This window comes from Girardinichthys multiradiatus, chromosome 19 (genome assembly GCF_021462225.1).
Source record: "Girardinichthys multiradiatus isolate DD_20200921_A chromosome 19, DD_fGirMul_XY1, whole genome shotgun sequence".
Lineage (NCBI taxonomy): Eukaryota > Metazoa > Chordata > Actinopteri > Cyprinodontiformes > Goodeidae > Girardinichthys > Girardinichthys multiradiatus.
This window is the reverse complement of record NC_061811.1, coordinates 6,875,383-6,895,530: the sequence shown is the minus strand read 5'-3', so window position 1 is coordinate 6,895,530 and position 20,148 is coordinate 6,875,383.

The window sequence follows — 20,148 nt, the reverse complement described above, 5'->3', positions numbered from 1 at the left end:
TTCACTTAAACCAATAAAAGTTATACAAGTATATTGACGAGGGCTGAATTCCACTCCTCTATCTGTGCATGTTGATTATACGGTTAGATATGTGCCAAACCAGTATTGTCTCACTGGAATGCAATTCTTGCAGACGCACCCTTGTTCCTCAAATACCTGCTGTGAAACTTAATTGTCCTGGTTTATCCTTGTTTTTTGTTCAGTATAATGCATCTTCTACCTGTGTGAAGTAGGTTTGGATCAGTTCAGGGTTTTTTGCATGAAATATGTTACCCAAAAGCCTTTCAGATAAGTAGATACACTGGTGGAAAAGGAAATGACCCTGTGTAAAATCATTAATGCACATCCTTCCAAATCTTCCGCCATTTTCTGGATTGGTAATTATGGCTGTAATAATCGGATCAGACACAAGAGGGCGACACAGCACCGGTTAGTACTGCAAGGTTCTTCAGTCGGTTTCAGTTCCGCGCCCTTCCTGGAGTTACGGCCGTTTGTTACGAGGTAAGTCCCGCCATAAGGTGTCCTTATGTGGATATTATCACACGTCAGGTGGTCAAAATGCTCGGGAAAAGCTTTAGAATCTGCAGGTTTTTTCATGTGAAACTTTTTTTTTAAAACAAAAAATGTATTTTTAAACAACTTGTTTATAAACATCAGCCTATGCTGTAGCTGTCATATCGGATATTATACTCTCGACCCGTTTCCTATGGGGTTGGGGTTTCTCATCCGTCCCTTGAGGTTTAGTTTGGAGGTAGTAATTTATAAGTCCTTATAAAATACGATTTTTCTGGGGTACCCAAAAACGAGCGGGGCATTAAATGGCATGCACACATTCTCTAGATAACACATTTTAATGCCACAAAATGACATGTCTAATTTGATAATCATTTTAAAATATTTTTACTATCAGAACGGGTAAATTGAGGAATCTGTGGCAGTTTTTATTTCTTTTAAACAATCAAAACGAAACTATCTGGAGAAAGACATTAAGAACAACAAGGACGTTGTTTTAATTGCTAAAACTGCAGATGTAGCCAGATGCAACTTTTTCAGTAAAACTAAATAGTTAAAATGGAAATAATGTTTTTATTTCTTGCTACTCACTATCTAGGGTGTGTAGTTGCAATGAACCTAAAGCAGAAAGAGAATAAAACAATGAAGTATATGTATATTAAAAGGTATTTCCTCGATGTGACATTTGCCAACATTCTCATGTTTTTCTAATGTGCAGCCACAGTTTGAAGATTTTTTAAATAAAGTCTGCCGTTTTGTAACAACTTTTTATTCTGGTTGCTAACAGGACAGGAGCCCAGGTCCCCCACATTTTTATTTTATTATTTAATGAATGTATTATCCACAAAACCGTATTGAATGTTGATTGGTGATATGGTTTAATTTGTTGGATCTTTGTTTTGTTCCACTGTTGGTTTCATGGAAGCAGCAACACATATTGTTAAAGCCTCGTACAGTGTATATCATATATGACAGCAGTATTTGTGACTGAAGTGACCTGCAGTCACAATTTGAAATTGTAATTACCATCACTATTATCACAAATACTACAAAATAATGTGATAAACGGTTTTGTTTACATTGTTGGTCTCAGCAGGATGCACACGTCTTTTGAAATGGTTTTCACCTTTAATGTGGCTACTTCAACAAAAACAAATCTATTAGGGAGAAAATTAATAAAACAAAATAGCTCCAATAACTTGGTTGCTTAAGTGTACAAACTGTTATAAAAATGCTTTGTTTTATGCACTGTTTGATTCCAATTTTTTGTATAATTTAGCTTGCCTTTGTACAATGCTGCTGTAATCTCTCCTCAAGCTATCATTCAGGAGAAGAGCAAAACAATCCAAAATTTTGATATACATATATTTGCCTGTGTGAGTGTGTGTGCAGCCTTTTGTTCCAAAGAAACCTCCAGCGAACTGAAATATTCTATAGGCCCTTAAGGGTCTGATAAAACCAAGTATACATTTCTGGACCTTCATTTTGAAAGTTATGTTTGGATCAAATAAGAACTTTACCAGAAAAACACCATACCCACAGTGAGGCACGGTGGTACTGGGTTTCTGTTCTGGAATGGCCTAGCCAAAGTACAGAACAAGAAACAAGGGGTCATATACAGGTCCTTCTCAAAATATTAGCATATTGTGATAAAGTTCCTTATTTTCCATAATGTCATGATGAAAATTTAACATTCATATATTTTAGATTCATTGCACACTAACTGAAATATTTCAGGTCTTTTATTGTCTTAATACGGATGATTTTGGCATACAGCTCATGAAAACCCAAAATTCGTATCTCACAAAATTAGCATATTTCATCCGACCAATAAAAGAAAAGTGTTTTTAATACAAAAAACGTCAACCTTCAAATAATCATGTACAGTTATGCACTCAATACTTGGTCGGGAATCCTTTTGCAGAAATGACTGCTTCAATGCGGCGTGGCATGGAGGCAATCAGCCTGTGGCACTGCTGAGGTCTTATGGAGGCCCAGGATGCTTCGATAGCGGCCTTTAGCTCATCCAGAGTGTTGGGTCTTGAGTCTCTCAACGTTCTCTTCACAATATCCCACAGATTCTCTATGGGGTTCAGGTCAGGAGAGTTGGCAGGCCAATTGAGCACAGTGATACCATGGTCAGTAAACCATTTACCAGTGGTTTTGGCACTGTGAGCAGGTGCCAGGTCGTGCTGAAAAATGAAATCTTCATCTCCATAAAGCTTTTCAGCAGATGGAAGCATGAAGTGCTCCAAAATCTCCTGATAGCTAGCTGCATTGACCCTGCCCTTGATAAAACACAGTGGACCAACACCAGCAGCTGACACGGCACCCCAGACCATCACTGACTGTGGGTACTTGACACTGGACTTCTGGCATTTTGGCATTTCCTTCTCCCCAGTCTTCCTCCAGACTCTGGCACCTTGATTTCCAAATGACATGCAGAATTTGCTTTCATCCGAAAAAAGTACTTTGGACCACTGAGCAACAGTCCAGTGCTGCTTCTCTGTAGCCCAGGTCAGGCGCTTCTGCCGCTGTTTCTGGTTCAAAAGTGGCTTGACCTGGGGAATGCGGCACCTGTAGCCCATTTCCTGCACACGCCTGTGCACGGTGGCTCTGGATGTTTCTACTCCAGACTCAGTCCACTGCTTCCGCAGGTCCCCCAAGGTCTGGAATCGGCCCTTCTCCACAATCTTCCTCAGGGTCCGGTCACCTCTTCTCGTTGTGCAGCGTTTTCTGCCACACTTTTTCCTTCCCACAGACTTCCCACTGAGGTGCCTTGATACAGCACTCTGGGAACAGCCTATTCGTTCAGAAATGTCTTTCTGTGTCTTACCCTCTTGCTTGAGGGTGTCAATAGTGGCCTTCTGGACAGCAGTCAGGTCGGCAGTCTTACCCATGATTGGGGTTTTGAGTGATGAACCAGGCTGGGAGTTTTAAAGGCCTCAGGAATCGTTTGCAGGTGTTTAGAGTTAACTCGTTGATTCAGATGATTAGGTTCATAGCTCGTTTAGAGACCCTTTTAATGATATGCTAATTTTGTGAGATAGGAATTTTGGGTTTTCATGAGCTGTATGCCAAAATCATCCGTATTAAGACAATAAAAGACCTGAAATATTTCAGTTAGTGTGCAATGAATCTAAAATATATGAATGTTAAATTTTCATCATGACATTATGGAAAATAATGAACTTTATCACAATATGCTAATATTTTGAGAAGGACCTGTATAAAGGGTGTGAACCTTTTTTTTGGGAGGGGGGGTTACCAAGTCAAGATATGGGATCCTGACAGATTCTTTCTAACAAAACTAATTGCTGATTGTAAGTAAAAGGTATTCCCTGTAAAGTATTAGCTTAAGAGTGTGCACACTTTTGCAAGGAGAATATAGAATTATTTTATATATATTTTCTCCTATTAAACTTGTTTTTCAGTTGACTTGTACAAGATACATGTCGCATTAAAGGTGGAAAGAAATGCTAGGATTTTTTGGTGGTATGATTTTGTTTAAACGTAAACCTGCCGTTTTTAACCAGGCGTGTACATTCTGACAGTCACCGTATGTTCTGTGTGAAAACTCTAGGGGAACCCTGACTATGTTTTGGTCCCGAAGCAGCTTAGTTTGCTTATACCTCTGGATGGCTCAGGGTAAAATATGTTTTTATGAGCAGGGCACCAGAGTTGGCTTTGAAATTCAGCTGGGTGTATACCATGGAGCAGATGTTTGTGCGTATATTGGAAATACAGTAAAAGAAAAATACATCAAAGTACATTTATTCATCACTTGGATGTTTTGCTATTATATTTTGGTTTCTGTCTGCTACTACATATGAATGCATATTAAGTTACATGTTTATGTACCGTGCTGTGAAAAATATTTGGCCCCTACGATTTCTTCTGTTTTTGTCCAAATGTTAACCTGAGTGAGCACAAAGTGCAATTATTAAAGGATGTTTTAATTTTTGAAGGTAATAAACAAACCAACCTGGCCCTATAGGGAAAAAGTAATTATGCCCAGCCCACTGTTCCATGTTTTCTCTATTTGTGGATGACTTTTACTGTGGTCCACTGGAGGCCCAAAGCTTTAGAAATGGCTTTGTATTCCTATCCAGACTGATTGAAGACAGTGACTTTGGTTGTGAGCTTCAGTTTGACTACGTTTTTGACAAAGGATACGGTGTGTTGCTTTTGAAGATATTTAACCTACTTCATGTTGTTAGAAAGGTTCTGTTTACGTGTTTTCTTGATTTTAGCAGTGAGCAGTAATCTGACTTTAGTGAGCCGAGGTTAAACACATTTATCCATGATCCATGATAACTAGAGGAGACAATTACAATTTGAGAACTGCATTTTGTGTTTGCTCAGGTTCTCTTCATCTGATTTAAAATTTTGTTTGATGGTCTGAAATACTAACGTGAGACAAAAAAATAAAACAAGGGAGAATCTGTAAGGGTGTAAATACTTTTTCCCCAGCTCTGTATTTAGAATCAGATGCTGTACCTGCTTGTTGTATGAGTGTCCCATTTCTTAGTGGAATATTATAACCACGGTCTGCATTAAGTGCGAAGGCACAGAGAGGGGTAACCCTCCGAAATCAGATTCAGCCTTATTATAGGGAAGTTTATAGTGAATGGATGGCATCTCACAAAGTGACAACAGCTGATAAAAGAGTCACGGCTGGCAAGCGTTGAGTGTGTCAGGAGGGAACTCCACGGCACGTGTCGTCTGTGTGTTGTAGGGGGAGGGTGGGTGTGCGTGGCAAGCGTGCCGCCCTCAAGGGGTTCTCCTGTGACCCTTATCTGTGTGTCTCTGGGGACGCCTTTCAGCCCCTCCTGGGATGCAAATGAGCAGCCATAAAGCAGGGGCGCATGGAGATGCCCCATACGGAGAGGGCGGCAGGGAAGAAAGGGAAAGTGGTGCTGGAGCTGAAGGAGGAGGGTCAGCTCTGGAACATCCCACAGAGTGCACATTACACTGAAAGCATGCCGGAGACGAAGCAGCAAACTAACAAAGATGATGTGAGACTTTGTGATTGAGTTTAGGTGCAGAGATGGCACCCAGGTTTTCTCCACTGACTAATAAAACTGTAATTCACACCTTGGTTTCAGAGATCAAATCCTTGAAAAACATATGAGAATTACCACAGAGCACTGATATATATATATATATATATATATATATATATAACACCCTTTTATGAGCTACATATTACACGGTTTAGGTTCATTTTGCACTGCAAGGTCATGGTTCTGCTTTATTTTCCCCTCATTATCATAAGACATCCATCTCTTTCTTCCATTAGTGACGCTTCACCATGTCGCCAACCCGACCTCTATTTACATAACTAAATTAGATTGCCTCTGTCTACTCCTACATTTTACTGAAAAAAAAATCTTCAAATTGAAATGGGAAAATAAACCCTCTAAATATAATCATTTTATTATTATTAAAATACAAATGCTGCACCCTTTCTCTACTGATGTTATTATAATTATTAAATGTTTTAAATGCTTATTGTAAGTTGGAAGTTTCAGGTACTTATTACATCTACTTTAAGCATAGGATTTATTGTGTCGTTATTTTGGTATGAACTGAATTTGGTGGCATATTCTTACTCCTTTTTGCTTCTATATGTATATAAGCAAAGAGATATGTCAAGAAGGCAGATCATTTTATCAGAGGTGGGGGAGAGGCTGTCTGTATATATGGTCACCTGCTCTCCAGCACCAGGGGTCCTGCAGTGTTTCATGTGTTCAGTGTCCCCCTCCTCGTGTCGCCTAATTGTACTGAGCATTATGAAAATGCATAATGTGCAGACAGGCAGAGGGACCTGAAAACAGTTGATGACCTCTGTCTCAACATATGTGGCACGCTCAGCCCCTGCACACTTTAATTGTGAGGAGATGAATGCATACAAACAGAAATTTATACATAGACATCCTATCACTGTGGTGGATATTTTAAAAAAAATAAGACACAGCTTATGCTCTTAAATATATTTTTTAATGAAGTTCTTAATTGCTGTAGTTTATAATAAACACACTGAGCCATATAGTGATCAGAATAAAGCATTGAAAAAGACAGAATTATATTGTAAACATATTGTAAATAATGAATTTTAACATAATTTTTTTATATCCACTGCACATTCTGCCTCCATCATCTGGGATGTAGGTCAGCTCACATTTTTGTTGCCTGCAGCGATTTGCAGCCTGAATCATTTGTAGTGATGTGATTTTTATTTTTTATTTTATTTAACTCAAAAACTGATGCTCATTATTGAAATTACTTGAAGCTTTATTTGTTTTTTTTTTTACTAAACAAAAATACTACAGATAGGAATGCAGTGCATAAAAGGGCAACTTTATTGAAACGTTTCATAGCAGAAAAACACAAGTGATTCTGAAAGTCACAAATCAAAACAGATCATTGCTGAAATCAATTGGTGGTAGCTATAAACCAGCATGCATGAGGATGATTTGGAATTTTTTACAGGACCAATACACAGTAAGAGGTTGATTTGTCGCTTGCCGTAAGAATGTCATATATATATATTTTTTTAACCTCGTAGAAAAGTGTGCTCTCATGAGTAAACACACAGACCCTTGAAGTGTCCCACTGTCACCACATGGCAAATCCCCCTATTGTGATCCCTCTGTCCATTTGGCTGCCGGATTAATACTGGAATAATGCCTATGACTCTGTTCGTTAGGACAATATGGAAACCAGTACATTAACAGACAAACATTTTTCTTCGGTTTGCACTGAAGGAACTGTGCGTGCAATCTCCTGCGTTTCTCGTTAATCTGGATTGTGAGGAAGATTCATCTGTGCAGCTATCAGCCCTGTCCTGTCGCCTAAATGCTGCAGGTGAGGGTCGACTGTGGCTTCTCTCTTGGCATTCACCGCGTGCCTTAATTGTATTGAAATTAAATCAAGGTCCACTGTGAACACAAAGAGCTCAAACCCAAACTTCCAAGCATTCACAGCTAGTGCTTTCATGTTCTCCTCTAATCTGTCATTTACCACACATTGAACCTCATTTCTTCTTATGAAATGTTGTTTTACTGCATTTTTTCAATTCTCTTCTGTTGTAAAAGTGCAACATTTTTGTCTTTCCTCAGGCTGACCATGTTGGACTTTCTCATTCCCCTCTCCTCACCTGTGATCTGTCCTCCCTCTAGGCTCAGATGCGGCTCTTCAGGTCTTTCACACATCAAGAGCATAAGCCATGCTAATCCCACACAAACATGCAGTTGGTGTTTGTTTTTTTTTTTTGGAAAAAAGATACAAATACACAATACAGACAAATTAAATCAGTGGTTTGTCTGAACAGCATATATAGAACGTACATGCATGCATGCAAATGTGGGAGTGCAGGAACTAAATTTGGGGGAAAAAAGTGTTGTCATCAAAGCAGGGTTCACAGCATTCAGATGCTCTTTGTGTAAACAGTACAGAGAGACGAGAGAGCAGAGAAGCAGGGAGAGAGGCAGAGCAAGCAAGCGAAGCTACCTTTGTTGCACCATACAGAGAGCAGCAACCCGGCTACCTGATTGCTACCATTCCTGCAGACCATCTTCCCCTGAGAGCAAAACAAAGGACGGACGCTCGATTTTTATGAGGACACACTACGATGCTCCGCAACGTCCTAATCAGAGCAAAGCACAGACTCTACACGCTGTCTGTTTTTAAGAGCTATGTGCGGTTTAACAAGACCAAGCAGATCTTCTTCCCAGTTGGTAAAGCTGTGTCGCTATCTCCCTCTTACCCTCCCTCCTACTCTCCATCTCTTTACTGTTCTCTCTCTCTCGCTCTGTGCACTCTGCGCATGTATCTCCTGCCATGTATAGACCAGAAAACAGGATCTAAATATCAACACACACACATATAAATAATTTTGCAAGCATTAAAGTGCGATAGAAGAAAAAAGTGGAATTGAAGCTTTTTTTATCATACAAATGACTCAAAAAAAGTGTAACGGTGCCTAAAACCACTCTTTTTTTTTTTTTTTTTACCCTTGACTACTGCACTCAGTCTCTTCCTGTTTTACCCTATACGATACTGCAGTGCCACAAACAGAATCTTTCTTTTCTCTGATCAAATGCATCCTTTCTCTCTAAGGCTGAGGTAAAAAAACAGCAAAGATGGAGAGTGCGTCCTCTTTCAGGTCCTTGGTCCTGGTTTTGTTGTTGTTGTTGTTGCTGCTGTAGTTGTAGTTGTGACTGCGCTGCTCCATCAACATCCTGTCTGGGTTCTTCTGCGTTGGGAAGACACAAGGGGTGGTGGTATAGCAGACAAGGGGAACTGAAGGGACGGGATGCAGGCAGGTGTCACGCATGCAGTCAGGGGGAAGAAGGAGAAGGTAGCAGGAGGAAAGAAAAAACACGGACTCAGCTAAATTCTAGCCGATCATCGGCATTAGGAAAAATCCATTTGGATCTGCTCAAGATAAAACCAAAAACAAAACAAAAAAAAGCCCACGATGTAGAATATACATATATAAACCAGGTAGGTATATATGTATGAGGATCCAAAGGAGAAGGAGGAGAAGAGGGAACTATGGGATGGACGGACGAGGAGGACAGGCGACTGGCTCACACACAGACACAGTACGCTGAGGAGAAGGCACGGGCATCAATTTATGCTTTCTGGTCGACACCACCCCCCATCTCACATACACGCGCTTGCAAACACACATCTATCGAATGTCCCGCCCCTATCTGCCCCTGTCCCTGTCCTGTCCCATACTGGATGCATGGCCCAGCTGATCAGTGCAAAGGGATTAGCCAACAGGGCCAGCTGGCAGGGATTACACAGGCAAAGTGGGGGGAGGTTTGCATCGGGCGGTTGGAATGGGAGGGGGGATAGTTGAGGGGTGAGAGGGTAGGTCTAATACTGGGAGATGAGAGGAGTGGGGGGAGGCTCGTGTCTTGTCCTGCACACACACACACACACACTCACCTGCATAGAAACACATATTTGTGCACATACAGACTCCTAGCAGATGAACTGTTTGCACCATGTCGCAGTGAGTGATCGCAGCATTACGAAAATGACTTCACTATGAATGCAAAAGCTGCACCGAGTTCTGCAAGGGTAGCCTGCCTGTAATGCACGCATTGCATCCTTTTTTCCTGCTGCAAACAACAACAACAATACGCCAAGCTGATGAATGGATGTTAATGTGAAGGAGGCTGCGGGGAGGGGGCACAGGGAGGTCTCCCCACGGGAGAGTGGAGCTGGGCTGACAATGCGAGGCTTTGACCCTTGACTCCTTCCCCGCTCCATCATCTGCAGCCATCAGCTGATTCTGGTAAATGGACAGCAGCGGCAGCAGCCCCCTTCTCCCCTTTTTCTCCCTGTCAAACACACACGCGCACACCGACACGAGCCCGCTAACGGGGCTGAATCTACCAGGGATGACCTTAGCTCTTTTTTTCTATTACCATCCCTTTTCCAGCTCCCACTCCCTCCAGCGCACCACTACTCTTTTCCGTCTCATGCCTCACTTCACCACTTAGCTCATCCCAGTATTCCCGCTGCTAACCTTTCTCTTTATTTTAAAATGTGCCGACATCCACAGCTGTCATATCCACACAGAAACACGAGTATATTTTCAGTTGATCATCTTTTGATTTTTCCTGTTAAATAATATTTTCTTTCTTTGTCTTTTCAGTTTTCAAATACTTTGGTTTGGTTGAAACCTAGTTTACAGGTCAAAACCCTCTAAGAGGAAAGTGTGGTTATCGCTTCTGAGCTGATTTAATCACACATCCGAATCACTGCTTTCAATATTCAGTGCAAGTTTATAGTTATTTTTATCCTTCATTTATATATATTTATCTGTAAAAAAAAATTGGAAAGAAAAGTTGGACTCACCTGAATTTGGTCTCAACTGTTGTGAAAGTTTTCATGCAGTATCAAAACCATGCAGATAAATCTTTTTAAAAATGTGCTTTAAATACGTGAGAGAAGACACATGCACAATTTATGGAGAATATTATAGACAGATTATAGACACCGTCTCTCTCTGTCACAGACATTTATAACTCTATAATTCATATATCTGCAGTCTGCAGCGTGTTGGTTTCCATATTTGTGCAAACCCGGGGAGTGGGTTCCTCAAAAGTGTTTTCTGTAAATTCAAAGAGAAACTTTAAGGGGCAGGCAGGGTTATATAGCTAATATGTAGATTCAGACATGGCTGACGTGTGAAAAACATGACATTGGTTTTAAAGTTTTACTCATGAAATGCGCGAAAACACTGGAGCAGAGCTCTGATGTGAAACAGCACAGAAACCATGATTTTGTAAATATGAAGACTGGATTAGATATTTTAGTTGAATTAAAATTATGTTTTATGCATATTCTTCTGTGAAAGATCAATCTTAAAATTTCCCATTAATTGCATGTTTAGCTATTTATTCATAAATGGTGCATTTGACAAAAAGTTGATCCTTGTCTATGTTGAAAGATGGTAGAACGAACATTTGTAACAGCTTTTTTACGCCTGTGCACCTCGTCCTTAATTTTTAAAGACGAGAGCCTCAAACAGGCGTGCAACCACTGGTAGCTGGCAGCTACGAAGATCAGAAAGACTCAAGAAAACAATTTTTATTAGAGAGAAACACGGGCAAAAAGAGTCAAGCGATTATATAAAGGGACAAGCCAGGAGAGACAGCCCGGCAGAATGAGACAGGCATACAGGCAAGGACAAATAGGCAGTGCTCGTCTCCACTTGGGTAATCTGATGGAGAGATTAGCAAACAGGCAGCATTTGGGTCGGATTATCGAGTCATTAGAAAAGACTGGTGCTCCAGAGCCTCTCTGATGTGTTAATGTGGCTTTACAGGTCCTGAGTGCAGCCTGTGCAGATTGCCGAGAGGATGTACATGACAAAGTCTCTAAACATGCAAAGGCCACATCGCCCTAATACTCCCCAGACTCTGTTTAAATGATAATTTAGTAATCTTAAAAATTTATTTTTATTTGATTTACCTGTAATCCTCATTTTTATCTAATAACATTTGTTTTATTTTACACTTTCTCCAAATATCAGATTTGACTCATCTATTGAATAGTAGCAGACATGCAGCATTTTTAAATAACCACTTGCAATTTATTTTTTTATTGCAGTCATTTTACATCTGAGTTTTTTTCTTTTCAAAAAAGTTTGGTTTTATTAAAAAAAAATATATTTTTCCAGTTTTCAGGTAAATAACCAAATTCTGCGAGGAAATAAGTGCAAGGTTATTTTTTAATAAAAATTAGAGTTTTGCAAAAACAAATACATGGGGTGTTTAATGAGTGCTACATTTAAACGGGTTTACGTCAGGAGTGTGTGTGGGTCTGTTCTTCTTAGAGCTTATGTGGATTTTTGAATGTATTTTGTGTTGTAAATATATTTAGAACTACATAACGATCTGCTGTGTGTGTGTGTGTGTGTGTGTGTGTGTGTGTGTGTGTGTGTGTGTTTGTGTGCATGTGTGTGGGGACATGTATTCGTGCACATGTATGTGCGTGTAGTTTTATAAGCAGAGGTTGTTGGGCTGTTCATTGATAGCTGATCAATGTTGCTAAAATTCTCTGTCAGTTGTGCTGATGTGCAATATCGACGCAACGCTGCGAAATTGGTATAAATTGAACAAGAGTAGACAATGAAGCCTTTGATAAGTAAGCACGCTTTATTTGTTGTGTGTGTGTGTGTGTGAGTGAGAGAGACTTCATGCCGAGCTTATTGTTTCAGCTTCACGCCAGCCCAAACACTTATCTAATGAACGTTAACTATTTGCAACTTGTCTTCCAGGGTCGAACACTTTCTCCTGCACACTCGACCTCCTAACATCTGATCTGTGGTCCCAAATTGCTCCTTCTGCCTCTGCTTACACCCTGTCCCAGTTCCCCACCCCCCATCCCCTTTTTGTCAAATAAATTGCTACGTGACCTACTTCCCATTTTGCACCATTTCGCTTGCATTCATATATTATTGTTTGAACATGAGTGATTTGCTTTGGGGCATATGTTATCAAAGAAGGCATATTGTATCGTATACAAAATAAGGCATGCTTTTCTGTAAGTGGCTATGAATTAAATATAAAAATGTTAACTTCAGCGTGGACAGTTTATTGTTCTGAATTTAATCTGTGGGATGTTGTAGCCTTTTTAAACACTTTTTTTATTTCATTGTATGATTTGTAAATAAAATAGATGGTGTCATAATTGTCAGAGCCCTTCTCCTAACAGGATGTCTTTGAGATGGTCATATATAGACTGAAAAAAATAAGGTAAATCAATTTTGAAGCCTAGCTAAGCAGAAAGCACACTGGTAATTTTTAATAATAAGCATTGCTAATTTATTGAGACATGTTGCATTTATAACCCAGTTAGGTCTGCACCAGTTGGCATCTAGCATTCTGCCGTGACTTGTGGTGCATTTTTAAAAAATCCCTGCGATAAGAGGACTCGACATCCAAAATATCTCAACACACTCCTGGCGAACCGCAGTAACTTCATATTATTCATACACTTTTATTTCACGTTTAGTTTTCTTTTGTTTTGTTTAGTTTGTTCTTTGGGGCAATATTTATTTCCATCTGTATGTTTACTTTTAATTTCCATCCAAAAAGTCAAATTTTCTACCATCTTTGTATGCATCCAGCTGTGAGTTATGCATCTCTGTGTGTCAGATCTGGCTTTCCTCCTGCAGAATCCCAGTGATGGAGCGATGGCACAAGAGACCACACTGACCCCTGATTTATTGAGATCAGAATCCACATGACAGCAATTAATTTACATCCATTAACCACATTGCCTGCTCTCTCCTTCTTGCTCTCTGAGGACATCTTTACGCAACCAGTTCGAACACTCTTCGTTTCTCCTCTATGACTCTTTATATTTTCCATCCCTCAGTGGGTGATCTCCCTTTTCGTCAATCACTCCTAGGGATCCACATTGCTACCGCCTTTGGGAGACCTGCAGCATCCTGTTCCTAGCTCTACACGAGGAGGGGTGCAATTTACAATGATTGTTCCATGTCTGTGCTTTTTTGTTGATGTTTTATAGTGTTTTTCATAAAAGCCCAACAGATTGAGGAACTTCTGGTTTGCTAGAAACCACACGTTGGTGTCATTAGAAATAGGTATTTTCAAGTGTGTATTCAATCTTTTCAATTAGAAGCACACACACATTGAGTTGTGTGAATAAATTAAACACTGCTAAGCAAATTGACTACAACTACACAAGGAATTGTATATTAACATTGTGAGCTGTTCATCTTGTGATGATTCCATGACATTCTGCATGCTGTTTTATCATGAAAGCATCATTTCATTCAGGTTCTTATGCTCAAGGGCCTTTTTTTTTTCCTTACATTTAAGTCTCCTTTTTCATCCTCGCTGGCCTACATCGGCCGCCACTTCCGCTGCAACTTTAATTCTTCTTTCCTACTAGTATCCGTCAGCCAAATGTTGTGAGGGTTTTTTTGTTTGGCCTTTCAACTCTTGATGGGAGACGTTGCTTGAGGGGGAATTTGCCATTTACTTCCACAGACAAAAAAAAGAAAAGAAAAAGAAAGGGAGCATTAGCAGTTTGTGTCTTCGCCTCTTTTTTGTCTCCTTTCTTTGTGCATCTTTGCTCTCTCTTTCTCCACCTAATATAAAAGCCTTCATCCAAGACAGGCCTTCATGGCTTCACTCAGTCCTCCGGCTAGAACATACATCACTGAATTTACAACGTAGTGTTGATCAGGAGCGAAGATGGGGGGAATGAATTCTTTAGTTATACCCATCTAAGCCCAAAGTATATGTGAATTAAAAGCATTCTTAAACTCAGATGTAAAAGGAAGCAAGTCTTAATGTAACTTTGTATAAATGAATAGATTCATCGTTGTATTTTAGCACATTTCTGCAGAAGGTTTTAGCCTGATTTCATACTTATTCTGACAGAAAAGAGAAACAGTAAAAAAAGCCTTTGAAAGCATCTCATAGCTTGGGGACAGGTTCTCCCAGTGTCTGTTTGAGGATTGGCTGAGGACGTGGTGCGGGAGGAAAAGTTGCAGTTGGCAGCATGCTGAAAGACACTGCAATGGGAGTGGGGGTTTGCAAATAAAGGATTTTAAACCAAAGCCTCTTTGGTAAAGCATAGGAAGGGAGGTAGGGTGGAAAGAATGGAGCTGTGGGGGGAGGTGGATGGATAGAGGATGACACAAGGTCCAGATTAACCCTAATCTCAGGTCTGCTGGTTTAGGTAAGGCCGAGGGACTGAAGGACGCTGTGCAATGACGCCAGGTGGTCATGAGGAGGTCAAAATTGGGAGAGGATGTGTGTTTGGGGGGGGCAGGGGGGGGAAGAAGAGAAGCAAATTTAGTCAGGTTTTCAATATATTTGCTTTTTGCAAGCTTTCTCGCAGATCGAAGTAAAATAAAAAACCAAAATTACTAACTGAAACCAGGAAGAGAAGCTGTTGTCGTCTGGATTTAGGGGGGGGGGTGTTACACGAGTAACAGCCCAGCAGGGGGGTGTGACAGTGGTGGTGGGTGATTGGGCGGTTCATACATGGTGACAGTGCCACATGCCCCGGTGCATGGGATTAGAGGGACAGTCGCTAATCTGCTGTTTAGGCTGTATGTAGGGCAATAGTAGCTTAGCCCCGCCGCTCTTAGCATGGCTGCAGCAGGCGGGAGAGGAAGTGGACCGACATTATGGAGCAGCATCCAGCTTAGGTTTTTTTTTTTCTTGTTTCAGCTGGATGTTCTCTGTCTGCTTGTTTCACATTCAGTGCTGTGCAAAAGTATTCACACCCCCTGAACATTTTCACATTTTGTCACTTTACAACCACAAACCTTAAATATTAACTTGAGATTTTTTAGTGAAAAACCAACACAGGGTAAAGACCACAAATATGAAGTAGAAGGAAAACGATGGTTGCTCTCATGGTTGTTAACATTTTTAGAAATAAACATATGAAAAGTATCACATGCAAACGTATTGAGCCCCCCTTTACCATGATACCCTAAAATCCTAACCAAACAACTGCTTTCAAAAGTCACCTATTTAGCAAATATAGTCCACCTATCTGTAATTTAATCTCTGTATAAATGTAGCGTGAAGTGAAGGCCTCAGAGGTTTGTTAAATAACCTTAGTTAAAAAAACAGGATTGTGCAGATCATGGACCAAAACAGATAGGCCAGCGAGAAAGTTTTAGGAGAAGTTTATTAGGTTATGAAATAATATCCCAAGTAGGGCTGCAACTAACGACTATTTTGATAATTGATTAATCTGTTGATTATTTCGATTAATGGATTAATATCTGATAGCAAAAGATGCTTAGTAGGGGATTTTTTACAGAATTTGAACCAGGTGAAGCAACAGCTATGCCACTTGAGGAGTTCTGGATTGAGCATATTTACCAAAAAAGAAAGGTTTTTCATCTTAAATAAAAAATGTATTTATTTTTTTGTATGATTTTGTCCTAATTACTGCTCTTAGTGGGTTGTTAATGGAGCAAATGGCATAATTTAGAGTCTGTATACTCCAGTTAACGATTATTCGATTAATACAGTAGTTGACGATTATTTTAAAAATCGACTAATCATGATTAATCCGATTATTTGTTTCAGCCCTAATTCCAAGCTTTGAACATCTCATGGAGTTCTGTTCAATCCATCATCTGAACATGGAAATGGTGTGGCACAACTGCAAACCTACCAGGACATGGTATGGCTTACGATCCTCTCCTTGCCTAAACTGACAGGCAGGGAGAGGATTAATCAGAGAAGCAGCCAGAAGGCCTATGGTAACTCTGGAAGAGCTGCAGAGAACCATAGCTCAGATTGAAGAATCTGTGGACAGGATTGTGGTGCAATACACCATTACATAACACTGCATTCAATCAGTATTATACTAACCCACCTATGATGTTCAGGACGCTGCAGTCTCTCTGACCAGCTACAGATATTTCATCCCAACTGGAGTTTCGGTTGTTTCTTGTTATGCCCCTTCAACACTGGTTGACACGGTTGCTATTATGCTCTGACAAAGCTACACTTAAATGTGCATAGCTTTAACATTTGTTTGCACATGACACAAACAGATGATGCAGGCAGTTGAGTCTCACTTTTAAAGTCAAGTTTTTTTGGGAAATCCCAGATTTGTTGGACCATCAAAATAGTGTGAGAACAAATATAGACCTGGATTGTTAAAAAATTTGCTCTGCCAGATATGCTTTGACTGCTTGCTGGGAGCGCAACCGTTAGAATAACAGACAGTAGACCCACCACTGGTATCAGAATTTGATCAGGATATTCAATACTGAGACCCCAGTCTGATACTGGGAACATTTTGTTTCATACGTTTTGTCCATCTTTTTAAATCTTTTGTTAGAAGGTTGGGCATCAATGTTGTTTCTTAGGACATTTTCAAACCCCAAACTTAAAAACAAAATCCATCTCAACAACTGGTTCTTCATTACGTGACTAATTATACCTTCCATGTTGAGAAATCTACAGTTTTCATTGAGTGTACTTTCATTGAATGAACAGCAGACTTTGATAATCCGTTAAATCGACTGCAAATGTTGACGACAAATCGAGAGTGGCTACATAGATGGAATTGATTATTTGAACTACTGGCATAACAAATGCAAAACTAAGTATGAAACGATATGCTACATGAGTCTAAAGTGAAGAACTAATTGGAAGTCTGTCCTCAGAGGCACAGGCAAGCTAAGTATACACTGCATAGACTCACTTACTGTCAAATGAGAGGAATGCACACAAAAATATGAGAGCATGCAGTGTTTAATCACTTTCAAACAGAAAAGGTTGTGACAGCTTTCTTCTTCAGAGCGGAAACATTTCAGAACTGACAGTAATACACTTCACTTAAGTTCAGTCATGTGTTACGTTTGAGAATATTTCAGAGGCAATAATAATACTGTTACTGTGTTTTATTATTATTTTTGCTTTATTTAACACAAACACAGACAAGCAGTGGAACAACATTTAAGGACATACCTGGAAGCTCTGGGAAACTTTAATGTGTGAAGCTAATTTTTCTGATGCTTTCCATCATTCATCAAAACTCTCATTTGTGACTCCTCTAGCTTCAAAATATCAACATATCTGAGGCCCTGTATGTTGGTGCAGTTGTTAGTGGAGTGAGCCCACATGACAGAGGTACAACTAGTTTAAATCACACTAGTTAGCCTGCCTTTTGAGATAATTCATGATCCTGTTTTGTTTTATAACCTAATTGCTTCTCCACAACTTTCTCCCTGACCTGTCTGCTGTGTTCCTTGGTCTCCATGATGCTGTTTGTTTGCTAATGTTCTCTGACAAATCTCTGAGGCCTTCACAGAACAGCTGGAGATTAAATTACACACAGGGAGAACTTTAGTAATTAGGTGACCTCTGACAATGAAATGAATCAACATGTTTAACATGTCACTGTTTGCTGCATCATGCTTTTCACTTTGTAAATTGTGTTGGGTCTCTAAAGCGAGAAACAAATCAGACTTGGTTCTCCACTCTAACTGAATATTACCTATGCAGAGTATGTATTTGCTACAAATTGCTGAAAACGGCTAAAATGTACAGCAGCCTTTTTGGAAAGGCTCCAATGTCCAACAATCCCTCACCCTTCCAAGTCATTCAAGCAAGCCTTCATCTCATCTCCTCCCATTCTCCAATAAGCCGGCTGATTTATGACAAGTGAAGTCAAGCATATGAATCAAAATTTGTCAAGTTTCCTTTTCCCACTCCGGTCTGTGAATAATCCCAGAGAGCACAACATTGCCTCTAACTGCCTGTAGCTTTAGCAGAGCAATCAAACCCTTTGTTTTTTTCTCACCATCCCAAAATCCCACCTGCTTAGGCGAGATGAAAGAGGTTCCTTTGAAAACACAGTGGCGGCATAATTTATTATTCTAATTAGTCAAAGTGAGACTTTAGAAAAGCCACAATTACACTAACAGCCAAAGCAATTTCCTGGTTGACGACTTCTGGTCAGATGTGAATAGAGGTGCAATGCCAGCATCCACTATTGAACAGCATGAATGTCACGTTAATTTCGGCTTTTAATAATTTATTTGAACGTTTCTTTTTCGGGGTGGAGTAAAAATTCAAAATCCAACTTGAGTGATGATTTTCATGGTAGAATTTAACACACCTTGTGTAGCCATCTTCAAGATGTTACGGCTTAATATTTCTCTCCCTGGCAAAATTAGTAGAGCTCAGTCAAATTGGTTGGTATTTCAGTACTGACTAGAGGTGTAACAGTACATGTATCAAAAATAACCGGTACTGGCCCGTTGGTTCGGTTCGCACATGTACCAAAGAAATACTGTGCTGTTTTACACCTGAACAAATGCAGAACATTTAGGCAACTAAGAACACATAGCAATGTTATGAAGTGAAACTTTAAAAAGTGACTAAAACAAAACAGAGAGGATTCCTAGCCATCAATATACTCTGCTGGAAAGGTGGGCTGAACCAGAACTTTTTGTCAGCATATGCTTTTTTCAACAGCAATAGGGAATGTAGTTTGATCTGCACTTAACTGAATTACTCACCTGAAAGGTAATTATTATTGGTACTGGTGAAAAAATCAGTCCTAATCCAGCTGCCTGCAGAATTCAACCAGTCCAAAATGCATATAAAATCTGACAACATGCTGGTACTGTCCTTAGTCCCTCTGACCAGAGGAGATTTCCCAATTACTGAGCTTTTATGTTGCATTCAAGTACGTCTTGTAACTGGATTGTCTAAACATCAAAACGTAATTTAAATCTTTTTAATTCTGAAATGTCCATCCATCCATCCATCCATCCATCCATCCATCCATCTCCATCCATCCATCCATCCATCCATCCATCCATCTCCATCCATCTCCATCCATCCATCCATCCATCTCCATCCATCCATCCATCCATCCATCTCCATCCATCCATCCATCCATCCATCCATCCATCCATCTCCATCCATCCATCCATCCATCCATCTCCATCCATCCATCCACAGTGGCCACTTTTAATTTGTTTTTCTTGATTGAACTGAAGAACGCACCAAACTGATTTTTGTGTATCATTAAGCACCTAGAACTGACCCAGGTTTTTACACACAAATTTAAACGAGGTTAATCTCAGGGCCATTTCAGAATCTTAAGGCTAGCTTGGATATAGGTTTGGTACTAATGTTTCAACCATCAAGCTATTATTTTGAGATGAAGTAAAACAATTTGGAGGTGGTCTTCCTTCTTTATCAACTTTGTAAACTGCACCAGAACCTGTAGCAGCCAAACAGACCCATAGCATGATTCTACCACCACCATACTTGCCAGTTCCTCCCCTTGACTACTTCTTGACATTTTGGCCAAACAAGTCAATCTTTTTCTCATTCGATCATAAAACCTTTCTCCAGAAACCTTTTGGTTTGTCCATATGGGCAGCTACAGATTTCAGTCAACCTTGAAGATGTTTATTTTGGGGAAGGGCCTCTTTCCTAGTCATCACCTGGACAGTCTATAGTGATGTTAAGATTTGTTCTTGAATATCCTGACAAATTTTCTTTCATCTGAGGATACGAGTTTGGAGAAGATGCTTGAAATTCAATTCAATTCAAAGATACTTTATTGATC